The sequence below is a fragment of the Anabrus simplex genome, chromosome 5 (assembly GCF_040414725.1).
Source record: "Anabrus simplex isolate iqAnaSimp1 chromosome 5, ASM4041472v1, whole genome shotgun sequence".
NCBI lineage: Eukaryota > Metazoa > Arthropoda > Insecta > Orthoptera > Tettigoniidae > Anabrus > Anabrus simplex.
In genome coordinates, this window is record NC_090269.1 from 151259035 (window position 1) to 151283360 (window position 24326).

The 24326-nt window shown below is 40.3% G+C and overlaps 1 protein-coding gene across 5 annotated transcripts in view; it reads right to left on the bottom strand.

Annotated features, from left to right (window-relative positions):
• LOC136873866 (ran-binding protein 9) overlaps nucleotides 1-24326 on the bottom strand; it is a 64334-nt gene that overhangs the window by 24083 nt on the left and 15925 nt on the right. The gene's annotated exons all lie outside the window — the stretch shown is intronic.

Below are 24326 nucleotides of genomic sequence, written 5' to 3' on the forward strand. Positions count from 1 at the left end.
TGTGGAGCAATTTGGAATCATTTACATCCTCTTCATATGCTGGAACATGACATGGCGTTCCTCCTTGCTTCCTCTATTAGAACCCTTTTCCTAACTGTGTGGACTCTATTGACGGCAAGCATATTTGTGTGAACTGTCCCACAAACTCGGGTAGTATCTTTTATAACTAAAAGATGTACTATTCAAGTTATTTTACAAGGATTAGTAGACACCAACTATAGGTTTTTAGCTATAAAAATAGGCACCTACGGTAAACAGTTGATCGTAGAATATTTTCTAAAAGCACACTTTATCAACCTTTAAAGAACTACACTTTCCACATGCCAGATGGTCAAGAATTTTCAGAGGCAGATGCTAAACTTCCCTTTCTGATACTTGGTGACGAAGTTTATCCCTTTACCCCTTGGCTCATGACACCAATTTGCAAGAAGGGAGTTCAGTGAGCAACAAACAATGTTCAACTACCACTTATCAAGAGGCAGAAGAGTTGAGGCCGAAGTATAAGAGAAGCTGAATGACTGGAATGCTATATTCAAGAAACTTAAAGATAAGCAAGTCCAAAATGGTGGTGTTGGCTGTTAGTGGACAGAACATATGTACTAACGCCACTCTAGATGGATCAAAGTTGGAAGAAGTACGTCAGTTCCGCTATCTTAGCAGTACAGTAACAACAGATGGCTGATCACCTTCAGAAATCAGTAGTAGAGTACCAAATGGAGCACAGTTTTATCATCTTGTAAGAAAACTTCTTTGGTACACACAAGTTTAATGAAGAGCAAAGTTAATACTCCACAGAAGCTTCTCTGTACCAGTTACCACATACAGCCTAGAAACCCATATCCAAACCAACAGAAATATCCCCAAGCTAAAAGCAGTGGAAAATAAGTTCTTAAGAACTATGATTCAGAAAACAAGGAGGGACAAAATAAATGACTAGATACGCCATCTTGTCCGAATGAAACAATCCCTTAGCAAGATCTGTCGAAGCAAGGCTGAAATGGTTTGGTCATCTCAAAAGAACGGACCCATAAAGAACAGTCAGAGTGTGGTCTGAGAAGGAATTCAAAGGCAAAAGATCACAAGGTCGGCCAAGGAAGAGATGGATCAATCAGATTAGATGTGATCTAGCAGGGCAAGGTCTAGATTTGCAGCAGGTTGTGGAAGAAGACACCTAAATAAACAGAAATAAGTGGAGAGCACTCATTCGCTGCACCAGGGAAATTGGAACTGGTCAAAGATGATGATGATGACGATGACTACGATGACGATGATACTCACTCACTCCGCAGGCTTCTGAGGGACATGAAGTTTCCGTGCCAATCTCACAATCCTTTCAATTTTGAGCCCGCTCTTCCCGTTTATCAATTTGGAGAGGCCTGCATACCTTGTTGATCTCCTTCTTCAAGGTGCTTCGGGGTCTTCCTGAAGGTCTTTTCCCATTAAGAGATCCTTGTATAGATCTACTGGTGCTCTGTTATCCTGCATCCTCAGTACATGTCTAGCCCAGCGTAGTCTGTTGGATTTTATCACACCCATTATAGTGTGTTGTTGAGAGAGGGTGTAAATCTCATAATTAGATCTTTTCTGCCAGATTTGAGAGATAGGAGGCAAACCATGGGCCAAATATTTTTCTATAAACTTTATTCTCAAAGACTTGCAACTGCTCCTGCTCTTTCTAGGTTATACTCTGTCTCGGAACCATACAGAAGTACTGGTAGACTAATTGTATTGTAATCATTTTTGCATTCCTTGTTAAAAACTTGGAGCCTAATATGGGGCTCATAGAGTAAAATGCATTATTTGCATTCTTAATTCTAGCTTAGTGTTCCTGTTGCCTTTGGTTTTGCTCATCGATTAATACATCAAGGAATTTAAACTCCTCTACTCTTTTAAATATATATTTCCCAATCTTCAAAGGCAATCTGTCAACCTCCTCTCATGATTCGGTCTCTGGAACTTACAACCATGTAATATGTCTTTTTAATCATTTACCTGTAAGCCAATTTTTGCTGCCATTTCCTCTAGTTCCACAAATAACTGCCCAATTTCTAATTCATTGCAGCCAATAAGAACAATATCATCTGCATATGCGAGGACTTTATGTTGTCTCCCCAATATGATGCCAGCAAGTACAAGAGCTAATTTCCTGATAATCTTCTCCAGTGCAATGTTGAATAGAGGAGGAGGTAGTGCATCCCCTTGTCTCAGATCAGTTTTATTCTGGAAGGAACTTGAATTTCTGCCCTTGAGCAAAACACAAACTCCATGATGTTCTACAGCCCTTCTCTATGGATTGAATCATATGCCTTGAAGAAATCTATAAAGAAATAATAATAATAATAATAATAATAATAATAATAATAATAATAATAATAATAATAATAATTATTATTATTATTATTATTATTATTATTGTACCAGGGGTACACCTTCCCCGGGTATTTAAATTGCCTGCCTTCTCCACTATGGTGATCTCTGATAGTGATTAAGAACTTTTAAGACTTTGAAAAACTTTCCTCTCTGATGGTTAGATGGCTCTGGTATCTGTTTTCTAGCGATCTCTGGTGGGCTAAGCTGAAGTCAACCTACTAAGAAATTTAATTTGTTATAGTTGGTAAACCCTTTTACTTTCTTTATGTGCCAGAATTGTCAACCATTCACCTGGTTCCTGCTCTAATGTAATCTGCCTATCACATCCCTGTGATGAAGTTTTCTAACCAATCAGAACTCAGGTTAGTGAATGGATATTTAGCCTGTCAGTACTCTGAATTCTAAAACTTTCCCCTGCGGATCTATTTAAGGCAAGCACATTGGGGCCGTCTTGTCTGATTTGCTCCGGTGATTGAACGTGACTTGACGGAGGTTAGAGTGGGTAGGAGGCATGGGGCGACCGGCTTGAAGATCCAGCGCTAACAGGTAATGGCAGAATTAAACTAAAAATGTGATTGTGCTGGCGAGTGTTCTGAGGGGAAGATTCCAGCGGTTTTTCTTAAAATATAATAAGCAGGCATCCAAGAATGAGTTAGCTGGAAAATTTATAATGTCCAATAACGGACCATTAGATTGGTATTATAAATTTACTCATTCGGGACAAATATTTTAGGTTCCCTATGGGAATCAACATCTACATCATTTGATGGCCAGGCAGGCATCAATTTTTGAAAATGAGACATAGCTCTCATAGTGCATTGGCACTGCTGGTGGCTTCAAGTAGCCTATGCAGTGGCCTCCACGGTATGCACTAGCCTTGCGTCTTGGGTGGTGTGCTAAGTCCCAACTGACGAGCCTAACTTAGCACACGAGGGCGAAACGCAGGCAGCCAAGAATGAGTTAGCTGGAAAATTTATAATGTCCAATAACGGACCATTAGATTGGTAATATAATAAGCAAGCTTTCATTTTTCGCTGTAATGTAGGACCCTCTGTTCAGTCTTCGGACTTAATTTGTATTCCCTACTGGGAAAATTTTAATATAAGGGAGCACGAGTGGTTACTCTTAGAATTCTCCCCTTCTACTTTTGAGCTGAGTGACTGAAGTTTTTCAACCTCTAAATTGGAAATTCATCTTGACCTTTAAATGTTCTCCTTTTAGTCACACTATTTAGCATGGGATTAGCCTCTGTGTCATTAGGCCTTAAGCCCACTTAGCTTCTTTTCTTTTCCAGAATATTCTTAAGGAGTGCTGGTGTTTTGCCTCCTTGCTTTTACCAATGGCCTGTATTTGTTGTAACCTTTTTCTTCTTAAAGCCTAGTACGATGGGTAATATACCTCTGTATATTCATTATGGTTTTGTGGGTAACCGTGTCTACATTTAGGTTCCCCTAAATGCCCACCATGAGGCAACCTGTGTAGGCACACTATGAAGTGGGGTCACCCTATGGGTTATCAGAGTAATTGAAAATGTAACAAGCAACATACTGATTTACAGGGGTTAGCCTCTATGTAATTGGAATTCAGACTCTTCTGTTTGTATCTGTTAGAAGCAATTATGCTCTTCCATATGTAGGTTAATGATTGGGAGTTTCTTCCCATTAAACTTGTACCTGATTAAGGACTTCTAAGTCCAATGTATTGTTGGAGCTGACAAGTTCTTTCTTAAATGTTACTATTCTCAAGTAAATTTTCAACTCCTATGTTTTTTTTTTGGTTCTTGTTAAATCATTAAACTACTATATTCAGTTTTAAGAGAGGAAGGAAATAAAACTTCAATTTTTATTAGAGTATTTTTTACTCTAAAAGGTCTTCTGTCCAGCCATTCACCACACGTGCTTCTTGGACAACCCTTTTGACAATTTTTCACAAAATTTGTTATCTGAACACTAGAAACTCTTTAGTTTTCTAAATTTTGTCAAAATTTGGCCTCAGTGAGGTTCCTGACCCTTGCTATTTACGTAAGGTAGGGGCCAATGACCTTAGATGTTAGGCCCCTTTAAACAACAAGCATCATCATCATCTACGTAAGGAGGAACTTATGTAAGAGAAAGGTTCAGTCAAGTGGCACGGTTGCAACAGATGCATTACGATTAAAGGATTCTTTAGAGCTATTTCTATTCCTGTTTATGGAGAGAAGGAAGTTGGTGAGTCATTGTCCACGATCACCACCAATATTGTTGCTCCTATTGTTAGTTTTTTGAAGGAGGTGAACCCTCCATTAACCAACTTAAACGTGTTCAGGACTGGCTATTTCCTTTTTATAACAGAGTGGGGGATCTGTTGTCTCTTAAGCTCAGTGACGAACATTCTAGTATGGCTACCTCATTAGGTCAGTATAATCTCAGATTTGTCTAATAAGGTGAATCAATTATTGTCTGGGTTTATTAGAGGGAAAAGTGATTATGTTGCCCCATTAATTATGAGTGGGGACAAGGAACATAAGTCTTCGGATAGTGGGGAATCTATTGATCCACAGCATGCCTGCCCCATCTGAACAGATGGCTAATACCGTGGATAACCAACAAAAACTTCCCTGTTTTTCATTAGCAATGCCGCTTTTGAACTACCTAATCATCCGGTGGCTACATCTGTATTATTCTCTAGCCCAGTTGCTGAAAGGGATTTCCAGATTTTCGGTCAACTCGACGAATGATGTCATTTCATTATTAAGATTCTTAGTAGAATTCCAAGATCATGCTTTGGTGTTCGCTCTTTCACACTCCCAAATGGTGTAAGGGTCTATGATTTGCAAAATTGTTGAAGCAATATGGACCGGTACACATGCACGGCATGTGCTGCCGTCATCGAATTACCCGTTAAATATGGTTTCTGTTCACAAAAGGACAGGGTTATGAGCTCAGATTTACACATTTTATAAACCATTTTCAATGTAAGACATTTCATGTGCCACCATGTATATATATATATTAGAGAATAAAGTTCTACCACCAACATGTGTGTCTTTGCCCCATTTGCTGCATGGGGTCTCAAGATTCATCAATATTTCATTCCTGACCATCTACCTGGTTTCTTTCTTATTCAAAACGAATACAATAATTATTTACACAGTCTGAACAAATGCTGTTAAACAAAAATACCGGACATTCCGGTGCTAAAAAAGGTGGCAGTTTCTGTAGCACTCCAAGCGGTCTAAGCTGAAGCAACAGCTTGTTTCTCTGAAGAAAGATTGCTCGCTGTGATTACTAGCAGCTGTTTTTAATTGTTTATTATGTGTGGAAAGGTGTGTTTGGTATATTTATGTAAGGAATATCAACAGCAACATCAAAATGTGCCTTTATATTTCCACAAGATAAAGAAGCGCAAGAAGCTTTTAGTGCTGGGGGTATCCGAGGACATGTCAGTATTAAATCTCCTCGGCAGGTTTTCATTACAGCCCAGAAAATAATTTTTAGTAAACAACAGATAATATCCGAGGACATGTCTGGTGCAGGTCTTTCTGTTTGACGTCCATGGGTAACCTGTGTGTCTGGGTGTTTTCTTTATTAGTTCATAAGCCTTGATTATCTCCTGTTATAATCTTGTATTCCAATACTGCAGGTGTATATTTAACTAAGCTGAAGTGTGGCCTTAGACATGTTATTCAAGAAATACAGACCTGATTGTGAGAAAATAGAACAAAATAGGATTTGTCTAAAACATTCCAGGTATCGGAATTTAGGAATCCAAATTTAACTTACCAAGGGTATGAAGCAACCCACTTTATACTGAATGCCATGTTCAACTTACCAACAGGCGGTGGTGGCGATTATTGTTTTTCTACAAGGAAGTACAAGTAGGCAACCATCCTCGATATAACACTAATCAGAGATAAAAAATGACAGGGATCCGACACTTCAAAAAAATGAAGCTATCGGCCAAGGAAAGACAAGGGCTACAAAGGGTATGAAAATGAAAGACTCCCTAGCCCTCGCAACCTAATAGCGTCGGGGTTGGAAAAGAACAAGACTTGACCAAGCGGGGTTTAATAGAATAGATTAAAATGAGTAGCGTGGCACAAGTGGAAGCAATGCCAGGCCTCAGCTAAGAGTCCCATGGTCGCCAACCCACGCTCCCAAGGTAAGAGCCCCTGAGGCCCCTTTTAGTTGCAACTTAGGTACATCAACTTACCAACATGGTATCAATCCATGGTAATAGGTTGAAGAAGAAAGCAGTTCCTTCTCGGAACTTTTCTGGCACAAAGATCTAGTATAAAGAAAAGAATGACTCAAGACAATGAAGAAGCTAAACATTCTCACAGCAAAATCAAAGGTCATTTTTCACATGAAACAGATGGCAAGTATGCAGTAGAATTTTGTAAGGCTCCGTGGTCAGGAAATGACTGAGCATGGTGTTGCTCCCAAGTATGAAGCATAGGGCTTGAGTGCTTTCCAAGCTGATTTTTACAAGTCTTTTCTTTAACAGTATTAAATCTCCTCAGCAGGTATTTTTAGTAAACAGATAATCGCATCATAAATGAGCTGCCTCATATTCCTGTTACTCCAGCACATATTCATTAGCTCATCAATGATTGTCAGGAGTACAAGATTAAATGTGCTGATGTGTTCAAAGCAACGACATGAAGGTGATTAATCCGTTGCATACTAAAGAAACTAATTAAACTATTTATGTAAATGATCTGAGAAAATTTAAACTAACTAGTTAAAAACAACAAAAATACTGCTAAAATTATACCGTACGTAAATTAAGTGCTTTATTTCTGTAGTGATTATTATACTTTTTAATCAAGGAGTTAGGAACGACTCATTATTTCCCCTTTTCCAGCTGACACAGGGTGGGGGCAAATATGGTTCCTCTCCACCATTGTCCGGCTCCATGGCTAAATGGTTAGCGTGCTGGCCTTTGGTTACAGGAGCCCCGGGTTCGATTCCCGGCAGGGTCAGGAATTTTAACCATCAGCTGTTAATTTTGCTGACACGGGGGCTAGGTGTGTGTGTGTGTTGTCTTCATCATCATTTCATCCTCATCACGACACACAGGTCGCCTACGGAAGTCAAATCGAAAGACCTGCACCTGGCGAGCCGAACATGTCTTCGAACACTCCCGGCACTAAAAGCCATACGCCATTTCATTTTCTATACCATTCCTCATTCAACATTGTTTCCCAGTCCAGGTTCCAATGTCCTATGCAGTTCTTCCGAGTCTATCCCTTGTAATCTTGGTCTTCCTCACCCTCTTGTCCCCGTCATCTGTCTTTCCAGTCTTTTTCCTTTCATCCGCTTGACGTGTCCAAACCACTTCAATCTGTTCTGTTCCAGTTTGTCATTTAGTTTTTGAACATTTAGCTCTTTTCATATGTCTTCATTCTCACTATTCGTCCATGTCTTCTGTACCATACTCCTCAGTAATTACATTTCAACTGTCTATACTCATCTCTCTGAATCACTGTCCAGGTTTCTGCTGCATACGTCATTATAGGTAAGTAATATCCCTTGCACATTACTCCTTTAGCCTTCAATGGTACATCTTTATTCCATATTAATCTACGTACCTGGTGGTAAAAGGCACTCCCCAGTTGTATCTTTCTACTAATTTCCATATCCAGTCTTCCATTTTCTGACACTTCACTTCCCAAGTATTTGAAGTGTTCTATCACCTACATTCTTCAATTATCCAATTTAGTGCCAGCAGACAAGTGAGAGATTCTTCAAACTTCAGAGAAATGAGTAGAGGATCCAGCCAACTAAATGTAGGTTCCAAGTTCGTAATTTTTCAGCACAAATTTATTGCTTGTCAATAACTAGACCTAGGAACACGACAGGTCAGCATCAGAAGAGCAATACTAAAGAACAAGAATGCTGCCGGATCTTTCCTTCTCAACCCCCTGTTAAGGTCGTTTCTGCTTCCCAGCTTCAGTATGAGGGCGAGCATCAACATTCACTGGCTGATCTTTGGTCTTGACCTGGAAAGGGCAAGATATGAAGAAAGCAGATTAACGTAGGAAAAACTGAGACAAAAAAATGGCGGAAGCCGACTCTGCCGTTAGTTTTACAGCTGTCAAAATGTGTAAATATTTTTACTTCGTTATTCCTTTTATTCTTTATTTCAACATACATTCCTCGAATCCCTTTCCATTCACTGACAATATAGTACAAAGAATGAGTAGAAGGTAAAAATTAATTTAGTTGTGAAACTTCCTCTTCCTTACGCTGACGATATTCCTTTGATCGCTGCACTCTTTATTTTGGTTCTGCAGAGCAGTTTTGGTCTCATTTTGTTTGAAATTTAGTTGTCTTATGAACTGTGGAGTAATCGAGAAACGTTTTCACTTACTTTGTTATGATTTAAAGTCAGACATTACAAAAATTTGTGAAAATTTCACAAAATGTTTTTTGTACAGTATTATTTAGGTTTCCAAGTGACCCTTTCGAAAGCAGACTCATGCCTTCGAAGTTAAAACGATTGCCTTCAGCGTGGTACTCCCAAAATAAGGTCTAATTTAGTAGCCATCTTGTTGATGGGTGACGTCAGACTTATTTTTCTGTGTCAATTTGAACTTTAAGAGTTCTTCTTTTCAACAATATAATTACACTGGCAATACCTTTCACAGATATGGAGATATCAGCATAGCAAAATAAGAGTAACATTTTGTTATGGAAATTTTAGCGCTACTACACTCCCAGTGTAGGATTGTAAAGAAAAATGTTTTCACATCAAAAGATAAAGATGAATATAGGAGGTAAAAAACTACAAACACAAAAACTCTTTGGTTTCTTTTCTGTTTCTGTGAGTGATGAAATTTCTTAAGTCCATACCACTCGTAATTCAATGGGGACATACTAATTTGTGCAGGTTTATGGCCTGCTTGCTCACCTAATTTAAGGCCTTGCAACATCTATTTATGGGGTAGTTTGAAGGATAGAGTGTTTGAAGCGTCCACCACAGAAGAACTGAAAAGTACAATTTGCACCAAAACTGAACGCTTATGAAGATGAATTGCAGAGCGTGAGCAGGATTATCATCACATGTTACACACTTGTCTACAGGCTGAGAGGGCATGTCAACACTTACAGTAATGGGGTAAGTTTTCTTATTTATCTGTTTTTCAATCTGATTAGCCATTTATCAAAATTGACAGATTTTCTACAGGCATACAGGAATAGTGTGACGGGGATCGCAATCTCGTTCACCAACATGTAGCATGCAGGAAGGACGGCAACCTTTGTGGGACTCGCCCTATATTATTTATAATTTGGTGGTACTTTTATCAATCTGCTTTACTTTGCACCAACATAGATAGGTCTTATGGCAACAATGAGATAGGAATGGGAAGGAAACATCCACGGCCTTAAATAAGGTACAGCCCCAGCATTTGCCTGGTGTAAAAATGGGAAACCACAGAAAACTATTGTCAGGGCTGCCGACAGTGGGGTTTGATCCCATCATCTCCTGAATCCAGGCTGATAGCTACATGATCCAAACCACACAGCCCCTTGCTCGGTCCAACATAAACGGGGAAGCAATGCTGGCTGGGTGCTTCTTCAGCTTAGCCCACATGGCAAAGCCAATCATTCACATGCCAAACAATGTGAGTGTCCAGTATGGGTGTTGTACAGTAATTGAGGAGCATCGTTTCAAAACGTATTAAATGCAGTCCAGGTCAGAATACGTTTTGATGCGGTTTCCTGCCAATTAGGATATGCTCTTTAACACTGTTGAGTTAGATTGGGTCATTTCGTATTCTTTCCCATAGGAATTCAGAGCTGAAAAACATGATTCGGAACAAATCGTATTATGTGCACCACGACGAACGGTTCAAAATGTATTATGTTCATGATAACGTTTCCCAGCCTGCATTTATCCCGCTCTTTTGTTGGCTGTTTCCGCTATTTTTATATCGTACTTGACAGCGTGGTATTGCTTGCATGCCTGTTCACTTTCGGTCACCATGGAGGGCGGCAGTGAGGAAGTGTGTGTGAGAGAGCTCCATAAACCACCTAGCAAATCAGCAAGTTGAACTACAATTTGTGTGTACTAGATCAAGTTACATTACTAAATAACACTCAGGAATTAGATACTTTCATTCACTATGTCTCTAAAGTCTTTGAACAAGCGGATTTCTTCATTCGAAGAAAAGCTAAACGACATCCAAGCTCGCTTCGAGAAGGCAATGTGTAATATAACTATTTATAATAGTTTATTTAAATCCGCCTTGATCAATACAGTCATTAAATGAAAGAAACATTATTAATTAAACCATACATGTTTCGGGAAATCTCAACCATTCCCTTCATCAGTGGTTAGATCAAAGAATAACACAATATGACACAATCTTTTGTTTTACAATTTGAAGGAGTATTGTGTCCCAATACATCATATCAAAGAGTAAAGAGAACTTATGAAATATTATAAAAATGATCAATACATACAATTTTGGTTGAACTGAATGAGAACACTACACAAATTTAGGATCTTCAAGTTTTTCTTCTTTTCTTCTTCTTTTTGTTCCTTAAATGATTATATGCTAGCCTAAACAGTGGGTTATCTTCTGTATTTTTCTCATTTAAACTTGATTCAGAATTACATTTTTGTGTAAGGTAAATTTCTAAATTTTCCAAAACATTCATCAGTTTTCCCTTTTTGGTCGAATGTAATAATTTCATGTCATTGGAAATGTCTGTAAATTTATGATTCATTTCAACCATATGTTCTCCCATTGCCGAATATCTTTTATGTTTGACCGCATTAACGTGTTCTTTGTACCTTATAGCCAAACTTCTTCCGGACTGTCCTATGTATCGTTGTTTACATGTTTGGCATGTTAATTTGTAAATTCCTGATTTATTAAATATACATTTATTCTCTATTTTACCTGAATTGAAAATTATTTTTATTAGTATTATTATCCGTTTTGTATGCCATGAACATACCTATGTCTAAGAAGAATCATAATAGAGAGATAAATATAATCCATCAAATCGCTCGTAGCAATGGATATTCCAACAGATTTATTAATAGAATGATAAATAAAGTGAAAAATGAACCTAAAACAACTTTAATTAAAGAGCGAAAAGAGAAAAAGAAATTCGTAGTTCTAACTTTTAGAAATAAGCACTCTTATCAACTGGCTAAAATTTTCAGGAAAAAGAGCATCAATGTCACATACAAAACGGATAATAATACTAATAAGATAATTTTCAATTCAGATAAAATAGAGAATAAATGTCTATTTAATAAATCAGGAATTTACAAATTAACATGCCAAACATGTAAACAACGATACATAGGACAGTCCGGAAGAAGTTTGGCTATAAGGTACAAAGAACACATTAATGCGGTCAAACATAAAAGATATTCGGTAATGGGAGAACATATGGTTGAAATGAATCATAAATTTACAGACATTTCCAATGACATGAAATTATTACATTCGACCAAAAAGGGAAAACTGATGAATGTTTTGGAAAATTTAGAAATTTACCTTACACAAAAATGTAATTCTGAATCAAGTTTAAATGAGAAAAGTACAGAAGATAACCCACTGTTTAGGCTAGCATATAATCATTTAAGGAACAAAAAGAAGAAGAAAAGAAAAACTTGAAGATCCTAAATTTGTGTAGTGTTCTCATTCAGTTCAACCAAAATTGTATGTATTGATCATTTTTATAATATTTCATAAGTTCTCTTTACTCTTTGATATGATGTATTGTGACACAATACTCCTTCAAATTGTAAAGCAAAAGATTGTGTCATATTGTGTTATTCTTTGATCTAACCACTGATGAAGGGAATGGTTGAGATTTCCCGAAACATGTATGGTTTAATTAATAATGTTTCTTTCATTTAATGACTGTATTGATCAAGGCGGATTTAAATAAACTATTATAAATAGTTATATTACACATTCAGACCAGTCGATACGGACCAAACACAATATTAACCTATCATGGTTAAGTTTATTAACATCGAGAAGGCAACGCGCGCCGCCAACAGCAGTGCTACCAACCTCGGCGATGTTTCCCTAGACACACTCGCCCTCGAGTTCCAGTCTTTCAGAGCTGCTGTCACCGAGGAGCTCAAGGAGGTGAAGTCCTAACTTACTGAAATACATAATCAGATCGCCAAACAGGATGACCTAATCGACGAAGCAGAGCAGTACAGCAGAAGAAACTGCCTATTACTCCATGGGGTGGCAGAAGCTCCGAACGAGGACGTCTATGATAAGGTGTTCAGTGTTGTGAAATCCCACCTAGGGATAGACTTGACAATGGACAATTTAGATCGCTGTCACAGGATTGGGAAACCAAGAAGAGTAACAGCTGAGGTAGTGACGGGAGGGAGAAGGCCCATCATTATAAAGTTCACGCGATATCACAAACGTGACCATATCTGGCGTGCAAAGAAATCGCTGAAGGGATCGGGTATGCTGATAACGGAATCGCTAACAGCAACGAGAAAGGACATACTAAATGCCGTGCGTGACCACTTCAGTCAGAAATCTGTACGGACTAAGGATGGACGTATCATAATTCTAAGCTCTGATGGGAAAAAATTACAAGTGACCACACGAGTTGATCTTAACAATGTTATTCAAGCAGCTAGGGGGTGAAAGAGTGTAGTGACGTAATGACAATGTGGATTAGTTTAAGTTTGTATTATAGTGTATTATTATTGAGTGTGAATGTGATTGAGTACATGAAAAGTCTGCGTGATGTCAGAGGTGATTCGGAGGTAAGAAGCATGTATTCTTCTTTGTTTTCTGCTTTGTGTGCTGTGTTATGTTGGTAGACGAATCTGTCACTTATGTCAACGACCCACATTCCTCGCCTCCCCTTTTAATTCAACCCTCACCCCTCCCATACCCTGAGGCAACGGGATCCATTCTGAGACAACAGCTGATGAATCACCCGAGAGCTCTCTCCTGTCGCCACCTAAATTCACTATCCATTGCAGCTCACCTGGAACTACAGACTATTTTCGAAAATAATAAGGTGCATTGTATTGGCGTATCAGAAAGCTGGTTACGAGGAGATTTGCCGTCTTGTGCTGTAAATCTCGATGGATGCTCGCTCTTACGACATGACCGCACTGACAGATGAGGTGGTGGAGTAGCCTTTTACTACAGGAATGATTTAAAATGCAAGATCATCTGCACCTCAGACCCAAGTCTTCCCCTGCATCCTGAGTATATGTTTGTTGAACTTGACTGCAATAAGAAAATATTAATAGGAATTGTATATAAGCCACCTAATATTAGACAAATGGAGGACTTCGAAGCAGCTTTAACAGATCTTATCTCGGTCTACGAAGATGTCATAGTCATGGGCGACTTTAATACTGACTTGTTACAACAAACCAGTGAATCGGATAAACTGTGTCATATATTCCATGCTCTGAACACGGAAATCCTACCACTTAACGCTACGAACCACATCTTTTTTTTTTTTTTTTTTTTTTTGCTAGGGGCTTTACGTCGCACCGACACAGATAGGTCTTATGGCGACGATGGGATAGGAAAGGCCTAGGAGTTGGAAGGCAGCGGCCATGGCCTTAATTAAGGTACAGCCTGGTGTGAAAATGGGAAACCACGGAAAACCATCTTCAGGGCTGCCGATAGTGGGATTCGAACCTACTATCTCCCGGATGCAAGCTCACAGCCGCGCGCTTCTACGCGCACGGCCAACTCGCCCGGTCGAACCACATCTACTACCTTGATCACTCAACTCACACATTAATTGACCTTATAATTGCAAATCAACCCCAGAAAGTCATTAAGCACGGACAGATCCCAGCTCCTGGGATTTCAACTCACGACTTATTATACTTATGTTACTTTATCCGTGGACCGAAGTATAAAGCACGCTACGTTATTTTAAGAGACATAAAACATATTGAATTAGATGACCTACGCAATGACGCATATAACTTACCATGGGATGACATACGTAATCTTCATGACATTGACTCAAAAGTTAACAGATTCAATTCTTTAGTGCTGAACTTGTATGACAAATATGCTCCGGAGAGGCAAGCAAGATTTACCCGGCCCCCCTTCTCTTGGCTGACGACCGAGATAAGATCTGCTATGGCCAGCTGACCGTTGGTACATATAATTCAGACGAACACTTGACAAAGATGACTTTGAACAATACTGGAAACTGAGAAAGAAAGTTAAAACAACTAATTAGAAACAGCAAATGCCACTATTTTCAACAGTTAGCGGGAAATAATAATTTAAACCAAACATGGAAGAAGCTACAATCTTTGGGCATAGGCAAAGCCGTAGAAGAGCACATTCCCACCATATCTCTAGATACGTTAAATGATTACTTTTCTCAGCCTAAAGTCGGACCAGTTCCATTACCGACTAATCCCACAAACTCAGCATGCCGTTCTGAGCGCGACCAGTTCTCTTTCCACACCATTAGCGCAAATGATGTTAAACATGTGCTGTACTCTTATCACTTCCGATGCGACAGATAATGATGCTATCTCAATAAAATTAATTAAAAATATCATCGGGGCTGTACTGCCAATACTGACTCACATATTCAACTACTGCCTGACCAATGGAGTATTCTCTAATGTTTGGAAAGACTCACTAATAAGGCCAATCCCGAAAAACCGCCCTGTGTCCATCCTACCACCCCTCGCAAAAGCACTCAAACGTCTGATTTATGCACAAATCACTGTATACCTGACCCAGAATTCCCTCCTTGACCCTTTTCAATCTGGCTTTAAAAAAGGACATAGTACCGCGACAGCATTACTGCGGGTTACGGACGATATCAGACATGCAATAGACCAATGATGTGTGACTGTAGCAACACTACTAGACCTAAGCAGCGCCTTTGACACAGTCAGCCCTGGGTTACTACTGCTAAAACTCCGTAGTCTCAACTTTAATGAGACATCTCTTAAATTTTTTAGCTCCTACCTTACTGACCGTAGGCAACGAGTATCAGTGGGAACAATGTACTCAGGATGGCATAACAAGTCAATAGGTGTCTCGCAGGGGTCGGTTTTGGGCCCACTTTTATTTGTTGTTAGTGTGAACGACATACGGGACGCGTTGAAATATAGCAAGTACCATACCTATGCAGATGATCTTCAGATTTATTATCACTCCTATAAATCCTAACAAAACTCAGACTATTATATTTGGTACCAAAAGAAACCTTAACTTATTAAAAAGTAGACATGTACCCCAATTATTTTAAATAATACTGTCGTGCCCTATTGTACGTCAGTAAGAAACTTAGGTGTTATAATGACTGAGACACTAAACTGGCCTGAACAAGTGACAAATACATGCCGTAAAGTGCAGAAATCTTTTTTTCCTCTCAAACACTATTCTTCCATAATTCCAAAACATCTTAAAATACAACTGGTAAAATCCTTAATCTTACCAATTCTAGACTACTGCGATACTGTACTTACGGACATAACTCAAGACAGTAACAAGATGCTCGAACGGAGTTTAAACACCTGTATTCGATTTACATTTAAGCTGCGATATGATTCTCACATTTCACCTTATTATAGGAGTAGTCACGGCTTCGTGTTCATGAGCGTCGCAGTCTCCACACGTTGTCCCTTCTGCATGGAGTTCTAAACTCAGGTGTGCCGTATTATCTCTCATCAAACTTTAATTACCTCTCCTCCTATCATAACTGTACCGGCTGGTACACCTCTACGCCGCACATTTAAATTCTCCGCCTTAAAGTACTCCTCTACAGGAGAAACTCTGAACTTTAACAACTGTATCAACTCATAAGTTTTCTCAGGAGACGTCACTACCGTAAATTTTGTGATTACGAAGTTGTTAGTACTGTGTGGAGTTCAACTTGTTTTGTTTTCTATTGGTCAAGTGTGGACAGTCTCTACAAAAAACTATGACCATGCACCCTGGTGCAAAGTGGAAGAACTTTACTTGAAGAAATTTTGTATTCATAAGTTTCTTTACTAAAGTTCATTATTTCATTTGTGGGTTGGCAATATAAATCTTTTCTTTCCGCCAGTTTTGAACTTAGCCAATCCAAAATTTCTGTAATTAATTTTTGACCAATCGTGTCTTTCTTCTTCGATTTGGATGTGTAACTGTAAGGTACCCAATCAACGACTGTGGGTGTGTGTTAATTATTCTTGAAAGGTCTTGAATCTTCCCCGAGAGTATAAAAACTGCTGATTTTCCTGGCTCTCCGCCACTCGAACAACATCTAGCCTAGTGTATGGAAGTGTAGCAGGGGGCAGGTAGCGCCTCTTCTTTCGGGCAGCAGCTCTTCACAAAGGTAATGGCCGTTTAACATCTTTATTTTCTTGCTAGCTCAGCAGTTTAACCCTCGGGGAAGGTCCGAAACCTTCATTATGTAACCTATCTTCAAACATGTAAATTGCCGTCACTTTTGTAAAACTTCATATATCTTTAACTGTAAATCGGGGATAGAGAGTGCTTTACCCTCTCGAGCTCCCCTTCATTTTTGCCTTGAGGTGACTACGTTTTGGTAACTTTTTCTTCCTTAATGTATTAAATTTTCTTATACGAGTCACCTCCATAGTTTGGGAATAGCCCCTGGTTCATCGGCCTAGTGCCTCTTAGGTTTTAAAAGATTTTATGCAGGAGTGCAAGTACACGCCTCCATTCTACTTGGTGTTGCGGGCCATTAACTTAACCCATCATTTTTCTACTAAGGCCCATTAGGTTGGGTACAAGATACCCCTGTTTCTTTGTAAGTGTGCCTTGAGGGCAGTTAATAGTAAAGTTCGTTGTGGCCTTTGATAGGCTTGAAAAATTGAGAACGGATCAGCTCTTTCTTGTATTTGGATATGTGCCTCTAGGAGGCCTGACAGTGCTAGGTGGGAGCAAGTGCTCTATGTAATGAGGGGATTTCTGCCCTTTGGTAATATGTGGTTGTGAGCTGAGTGCTCAGAAATTGTAAAAATTAGAACTTGTGGCCCAGATTGTTAAAATATCTCTAAATCTTGGCTTTCCTGGTATTGTACCTGATTTGACTTGTTGTAACTTGTTAAAATCTGAAATTTCATGTGAAAATTGTTTTGCTATTTTTGAAAATATAACCTTTAATGCAATTTTTATCTCAGCTTTGTAGTTAGACCCATTCCAGCCCGCACCTTCTTGTTGCAAGTTGTTTTACGTCGCACCGACACAGATAGGTCTTACGGCGACGATGGGACAGGAAAGGGCTAGGAGTGGGAAGGAAGCGGCTGTGGCCTTAAGGTACAGCCCCAGCATTTGCCTGGTGTGAAAATGGGAAACCACGGAAAACCATTTTCAGGGCTGCCGACAGTGGGGTTCGAACCTACTATCTCCCGAATACTGGATACTGGCCGCACTTAAGCGACTGCAGCTATCAAGCTCGGTCCCGCACCTTCTTTCACCTCTGCATTCCATGGGTAGCCCCGTAACAAGTGGTAGCAGAGCGTGGTCGAATGGGTCTCATTTAAGCCCCTTTTGACGGCTAAACATTGAATTTAATTTGAACTCTAACAATTTTCTCAGTTGCTGGAATTTTCTTTTCCAAATTTCTACATTTGTCAAGGTTTGGTCATCATGTCCGGCCCTCGGGAAGTCCTCCATCCCGCCTATTTGCGCAAGGAGGAATTGATTTATGAATTGACCATTAGAAATGTTCAATCTGGAGGCACGGTTGCGGTAGACACAAACAAACTGAAGGAGTCATTAGAGTTACCAATTTGTATCCCAACATTGGGAGAGAAAGATATTGATGAGGCTCTCTCCACTATCACTGACAATACTACTGAGCTAGCATCTGTAGTTAGTTTTTTTGAAGTGAGTGATCCATCTCCAAATCAACTCAAAAGAGTACAGGCTAGATTGTACCATTTCTCCAATAGAGTTAGCGACCTATTGTCTCTTAAATGAACTTCAGGGTAAGGAGGCTAGTGTTCTTCTTGAACACTTTGCTAAAATGTCCAGTAAATTTGGTCAATTGTTATCTGGATCCGCTACTTCCAAAACCGACCAGGCCGCCGTGGTAAATGTAGCTAGCGAGGAGGATTCGTCCAAGGGTGAAGAAGGTAGAAAATCCGTGGCAACTCAACAAACTTCTGCCCCATTAGAAAATGAATGTGAGCGTAGTACCTCAATACCACCATTTGTGTTGAATAATACACCCTCTGAAGCAGCTTCTCCGCCCCTTAAGGCCTTTACCTACCATGTCACCCGGGTTCACTAGTTTGCCTCATCCATTAGCGATGTTGCTTAGGGGTATTTTCAAGTTTTCCGTTAACTCTACCAGTGATGTCATTTCATTTTTAAGATTTTTGGTCGAGTTCCAGGATCACGCCCTTGACTTTTCTATTTCCCCATGTAAAATTCTTCAGATTATTTATCCCTATGCCATCGGTGTCCTTTCAGACAAAATAGTAAGAACCATAGCTGATCAATCCTCTATAGAAGATTTCCATGCCCACCTGTTAGCTAACTTCATTCCGGCTCGAGCTAGGTCATCTCTAATTCAAAAGTATTATTATAGAGTACAGCGATTGGATGAAAATCTTGCCGACTTCATCCAAGACATTAAATTTTACACTAGGGTATTTGCTCTACATTTCCCTGAAGATCAAATTGTACAGGCCATTGTGGAAGGAATTTCCCCATCCTACAGGTCATATTTGTGTTTCGCGGCGCGTCCGCAAAATTTTGCCGAGTTAGAGGCTAAGGCTGTCTCAGCCGAAGGTGTTAGGTATGCTGACACATTACGTGTCGCGAAGGAACCCCCTCCGTCTTTAAGTAATTTTCGGCCTCCACCTCGCCGAACTGTCTTTGCTCGCAAATGTTATGCGTGTGGGTCGGCAGATCATCTCCGGAGCAAGTGTCCCTTGGTTAAATCAAGTGGGACAAGGAATGGAGCAGGGTCATCCCAAGGCTGTTTTAAATGTGGCTCGTTTTCCCACATAACCAAGAACTGCTCTAATACTAATTGCACCCCGTCCTGCTCAACTTCAGGTGCAACTTCCACCAATAATCAAAAGTGACTAGTGGCTTCAGCTGAGTCGGAAAACTCATCTTTTCAAGGCTCAGCCCCAAGTAAACCATCCGAAATCTCAGGCTCGGTACATGGTAGGAAGTCTTTCAACTCCACATTTGAATGCCCCAAAGAATGTCTTAGGATTGCGGTGGATTCCCCCGCACCTGTACCATTTCTCAAAATCGAATTAAATAATGAACCCATCACCGCTCTATTAGACTCGGGCAGTGTTTGTTCAATTATTTTGGCTGAATGGTACTCTAAATTAAAGTCTGCCTGTAAATTTCCTGATTATTGTTCGTCTTCGGTTCAATGCGTTTCGGCAAACTCCTCTCCATTAGAAATTTTAGGTTCCCTACATGCCAAAATTCGCATTTCAAAATTCACTTGGAAAGTAAAATTGTTTGTGGCTAAGCATTTATCTTGCCCCATCATATTAGGAGTGGACTTCATGTCTCACACCGGTCTTGTGCTCGACATTCAGAGCAAGTCGTGCACTTTCAAATTTGCTAGTAATTTCAAAATCCCCTTACTAAAATGTAATTCTGTGTCATGTTCATCTATTTCGCCTACCCAGGATGAGATGTTGTTAGACCTTAGACATCTACCTGAGGAGCAGGCTGAGAGTATTCGTAAGCTGTGTCAGTCGTTTCCAGATGTTTTCTCCGATACTCTTGATGTTACTGACCTTATCGAATACAAGATTGAAGTTACAGATTTGATTCCTGTTCGATTTCCACCTTATAGGTTATCTTCACCTAAAATGAAGGCTCCGAAGGAGATCATAGATCAGATGCTGAAGGACGGTATAATTCGGCCCTCTTAAGTCAGCATACTCATCGCATGTTTTCTTAGTCCCGAAACCCCAAGGTGGCTACAGGCCTGTGATTGACTATAGGGCTTTAAATCAGAAGGTGGTGTTACAATCTGTGACCCTTCCCGATCTTCACTCTTGTTTTGCATGGTTTCGAAAAGCTAAGTTCTTCACCATATTAGACCTTAATCAGGCGTATAATCAGATCCCTCTAGCCGAAGAATCCAATCATCTGACAGCTTTTGCCACGGGTCCGCGTGCCTTTCGGGCTTCCCACGGGAGCAGCTGTGCTTACGAGACTGCAAGATAGGGTCTTCTCCGACATCAAATTCGAGTACTTATACCATTATCTTGACGATGTCGTATTTTCAGAGACCTTTGAAGAACATTTAGATCATCTGAAAGGGGTCCTTAATCGCCTTCGTAAGGCAGGGTTAACGGTGAAGCTATCTAAGGTCGCTTTCGCTAAGCCTTCCATGTAATTTCTAGGGCATATCGTGTCGCCCGATGGTGTCACAGTGGATCATTCTAGAACACACGCCATCCATGATTTCAAACCTCCCAAGGACATCAAAGGTATTGCCAGATTCATTGGCATGGTGAATTTCTTCAGGAAATTTATTCCTAACTGCGCTAACAGAGTGGCGCCCTTGAACTTACTTCGTAGGAAAGGCGTCAAATTCGAGTGGGGACCTTCTCAACAAGCCGCTTTCGAAGACCTCAAACTAGCTCTTGCTATGCCTGATTTCTCGAAGAAATTCATCGTCCAAACCGATGCATTGGCGGCGGCGGTAGTTGCAATCCCCCTTCAAGAGACTGAACTAGGGAGGCGACCCATCGCCTATGCATCTAGGACATTATCGGCTCAAGAAGCCAAGTATTCCATCTATGAACTTGAAGGTTTGGCAGTCTTATTTGCGCTAGACAAGTTCCGCCTCTATCTGGAACATGTCAAGTTCGACTTGGAAACAGACAGCCAAGCCTTAAGTTGGGTCCTAGCTAGGCCTCGTCGTACCGGTCGTATAGCCCGTTGGGCCATCAGAATTTCTGCCTTCCAATTCGATGTTAGGCATATAAGAAAATGTTGTGGCAGACGGACTAAGCCGTATGTTTTCTAATGATGTAGAGAACTATTCTTCACTTCCCGAGTCCATATGTCTCGGTGTAAATGCCATTCTAACTGATGGTCCCATGTTGTTTAGGGATATTGAAAAATATCAACGTGAAGATCCGACGCTGGCCCCTATTATGGAAACCCTTTCTTCTGGGGAACATGTCGTCCCTTATGTATTGAGGAATGGTGTTTTATGTTGCCCATCACGGCATGATAAGAAAATGAAAGTTGTGGTTCCAGCTGTTCTTGTACCTATGATCTTCAAGTATTACCATGAGACCCCGCTAGGGGGGCATTTAGGCATCTTCAAAACCCGAGAAAAGATCAGAGAGATGTTCATTTGGAAAGGTATAGACGGTGAAATTCGTGAATTGGTAAAGGCTTGTAAATCTTATTTGCTTAATAAACCTATCATGTCCACTAAGCAAAGGCTATTGTCTTCTCATCAAGCGTCGCGCCCCACGGAATGCCTCTAAATCGACTACGTAGGACCCTTCCCCCAATCAAAGGGGAATGCCAACAAATTCATCCTTGTGTGTGTAGATGGTTTCACAAATTTTCCTGGTTGTTCCCGACTAAGCTGGCTACCGTTCAGTCCACCATTTCTTGTTTAAATACCATCTTTGCTTCTTTTGGTCCATGTCAATATATTGTTTCTGATAATGCTAAAGCCTTTACCTCCAATCTCTTCCATAAATTCTGTTTTGATCTATCCATCTCACATGTAGCAACATCAGCATACTTTCCTCAACCATCTCTGGCTGAACGGGTCAATTGTAATCTGAGATCGGCTCTTATTGCCTATCATCATGATGATCACTCCAGGTGGGATACATCCCTGCATTGGTTGGCCTTCGCTTTGAATTTGGCGGTTCATGCATCTCAAATTCACTCCAGCGTCATTGATGGTTAAGTTTGTACCCAATACGCCACTCTCTAACCTTTGGTCTCTTAGTGATATTCTACCTGAGACAATAGATCCTGATAATATTAGAGATCTATGGAAGAAGGCTAAGGCCAATCTTAAAATTTCTCATGAGAAGGTTAGGGAAAGATATGATCGTGGACGGAGGCCCACCAATCTAAAAGTAGGAGACCAAGTAATGATCAAGAACTTTGTTCCCGCGGGCAAGCTTGCCCCCAGATTTCATGGGCCGTGCATCATTTTAGATTTCCTTACTCTGGTTACATTATTGGTGAGCAATCCAGCCACCGAAAGGATCTTTGGGGTACACCTCTCTCAGGTGAAACCTGTGTAATGTCATTGTCAATTTGCTATCTACGTTTTGCAACAGTGTGAAGGTTATATTTTGTTTTAGAGGCCTTCTGCCCCAATTTATTTTAATTGTTCTAGAAATAGTCTTTGATGTACGATCCTCCCCTCTGGTTATTCTGCTGTCCTTTTCCTGGCGGCCATTACCAACCTCCCGTCTCCTGCTAAACCATATCAGTGGCAAATAAAATTTTCCACGCCGCTGACCCCTCTACCTCTCCAACAAAGATTGTACCCTTAAATCATATGTCAACAACAATTCTGCCGCCGAGATTTTCCTGCTTCAGTGCCCCTCAGCCGTTCGTCGCCACCGTGGTGGGGTAGGGCCCACTCCATTACCGTGATGTTGTTCTGTGTACAGCGCGCCGAAGGCTATCTCCCAGCACAGGCTGAAGTGCGGCACACCAACCGCAAGCTTATCTGGGGACTGTAAACAAACTTCGCATCTGCGGTGTCCTTCACCACGACTACCCCTCTTATAGTGCGGGAGAGAGGTATCTCAGGGTACTTGAGGGATCCGGGTGACCTCGACCAGATACCAGGAGCGGCGGCAGGACTTGCCGTCAAAATTTTCATCGTGTGGTGGGCATTCTAAGGCAACAAAGACTCTCTCAAGCCGGAGTTCAACTAACTCCTAACTTTCTACTTCAAAAAGGAGAGACTAAAAATTTTTTTTGGGGGTTTAAATGTTCTTCAAAATTCTTCTACAAAACTTTGGAAATTCATAATGTCTCCTTCATATTCTTCTACTATTTGTTTGCAAGAAAGCAGAAATTTTCTTCAACTGATGATTAAATTTTGTTAAAAAAAACTACTTCTGTATCACCCCAGGGAAAGACATTTGGGGGGAGGTCTGTACCGGCTGGTACACCTCTACGCCGCACATTTAAATATTCCGCCTTAATGTACTCCTCTACAGGAGAAACTCTGAACTTTAACAACTGTATCAACTCATAAGTTTTCTCAGAAGATGTCACTACCGTAAATTTTGTGATTACGAAGTTGTCAGTACTGTGTGGAGTTCAACTTGTTTTGTTTTCTATTGATCAAGAAATGTGGACAGTCTCTGATAGATGTCTCTACAAGAAACTATGACCATGCACCCTGGTGCAAAGTGGAAGAACTTTATTTGAAGAAATTTAGTATTCATAAGTTTGTTCTTTACTAAAGTTCGTTCTTTCATTTGTGGGTTGGCAATATAAATCTTTTCTTTCTGCCAGTTTTGAACTTAGCCAATCCAGAATTTCTGTAATTAATTTTTGACCAATCGTGTCTTTCTTCTTCAATTTGGATGTGTAACTGTAAGGTACCCAATAAACGACTGTGGGTGTGTCTTAATTATTCTTGAAAGGTCTCGAATCTTCCCCGAGAGTATAAAAACTGCTGATTTTCCTGGCTCTCCGCCACTCGAACAACATCTATCCTAGTGTATGGAAGTGTAGCAGGGGGCAGGTAGCGCCTCTTCCTTCGGGCAGCAGTTCTTCACAAAGGTAATGGCCGTTTAACATCTTTATTTTCTTGCTAGCTCAGCAGTTTAACCCTTGGGGAAGGTTCGAAACCTTCATTATGTAACCTATGTATGTAACATGTAAATTGCCGTCACTTTTGTAAAATTTCATATATCTTTAACTGTAAATCGGGGATAGAGAGTGCTTTACCCTTTCGAGCTCCCCTTCATTTTTGCCTTGAGGTGACTACATTTTGGTAACTTTTTCTTCCTTA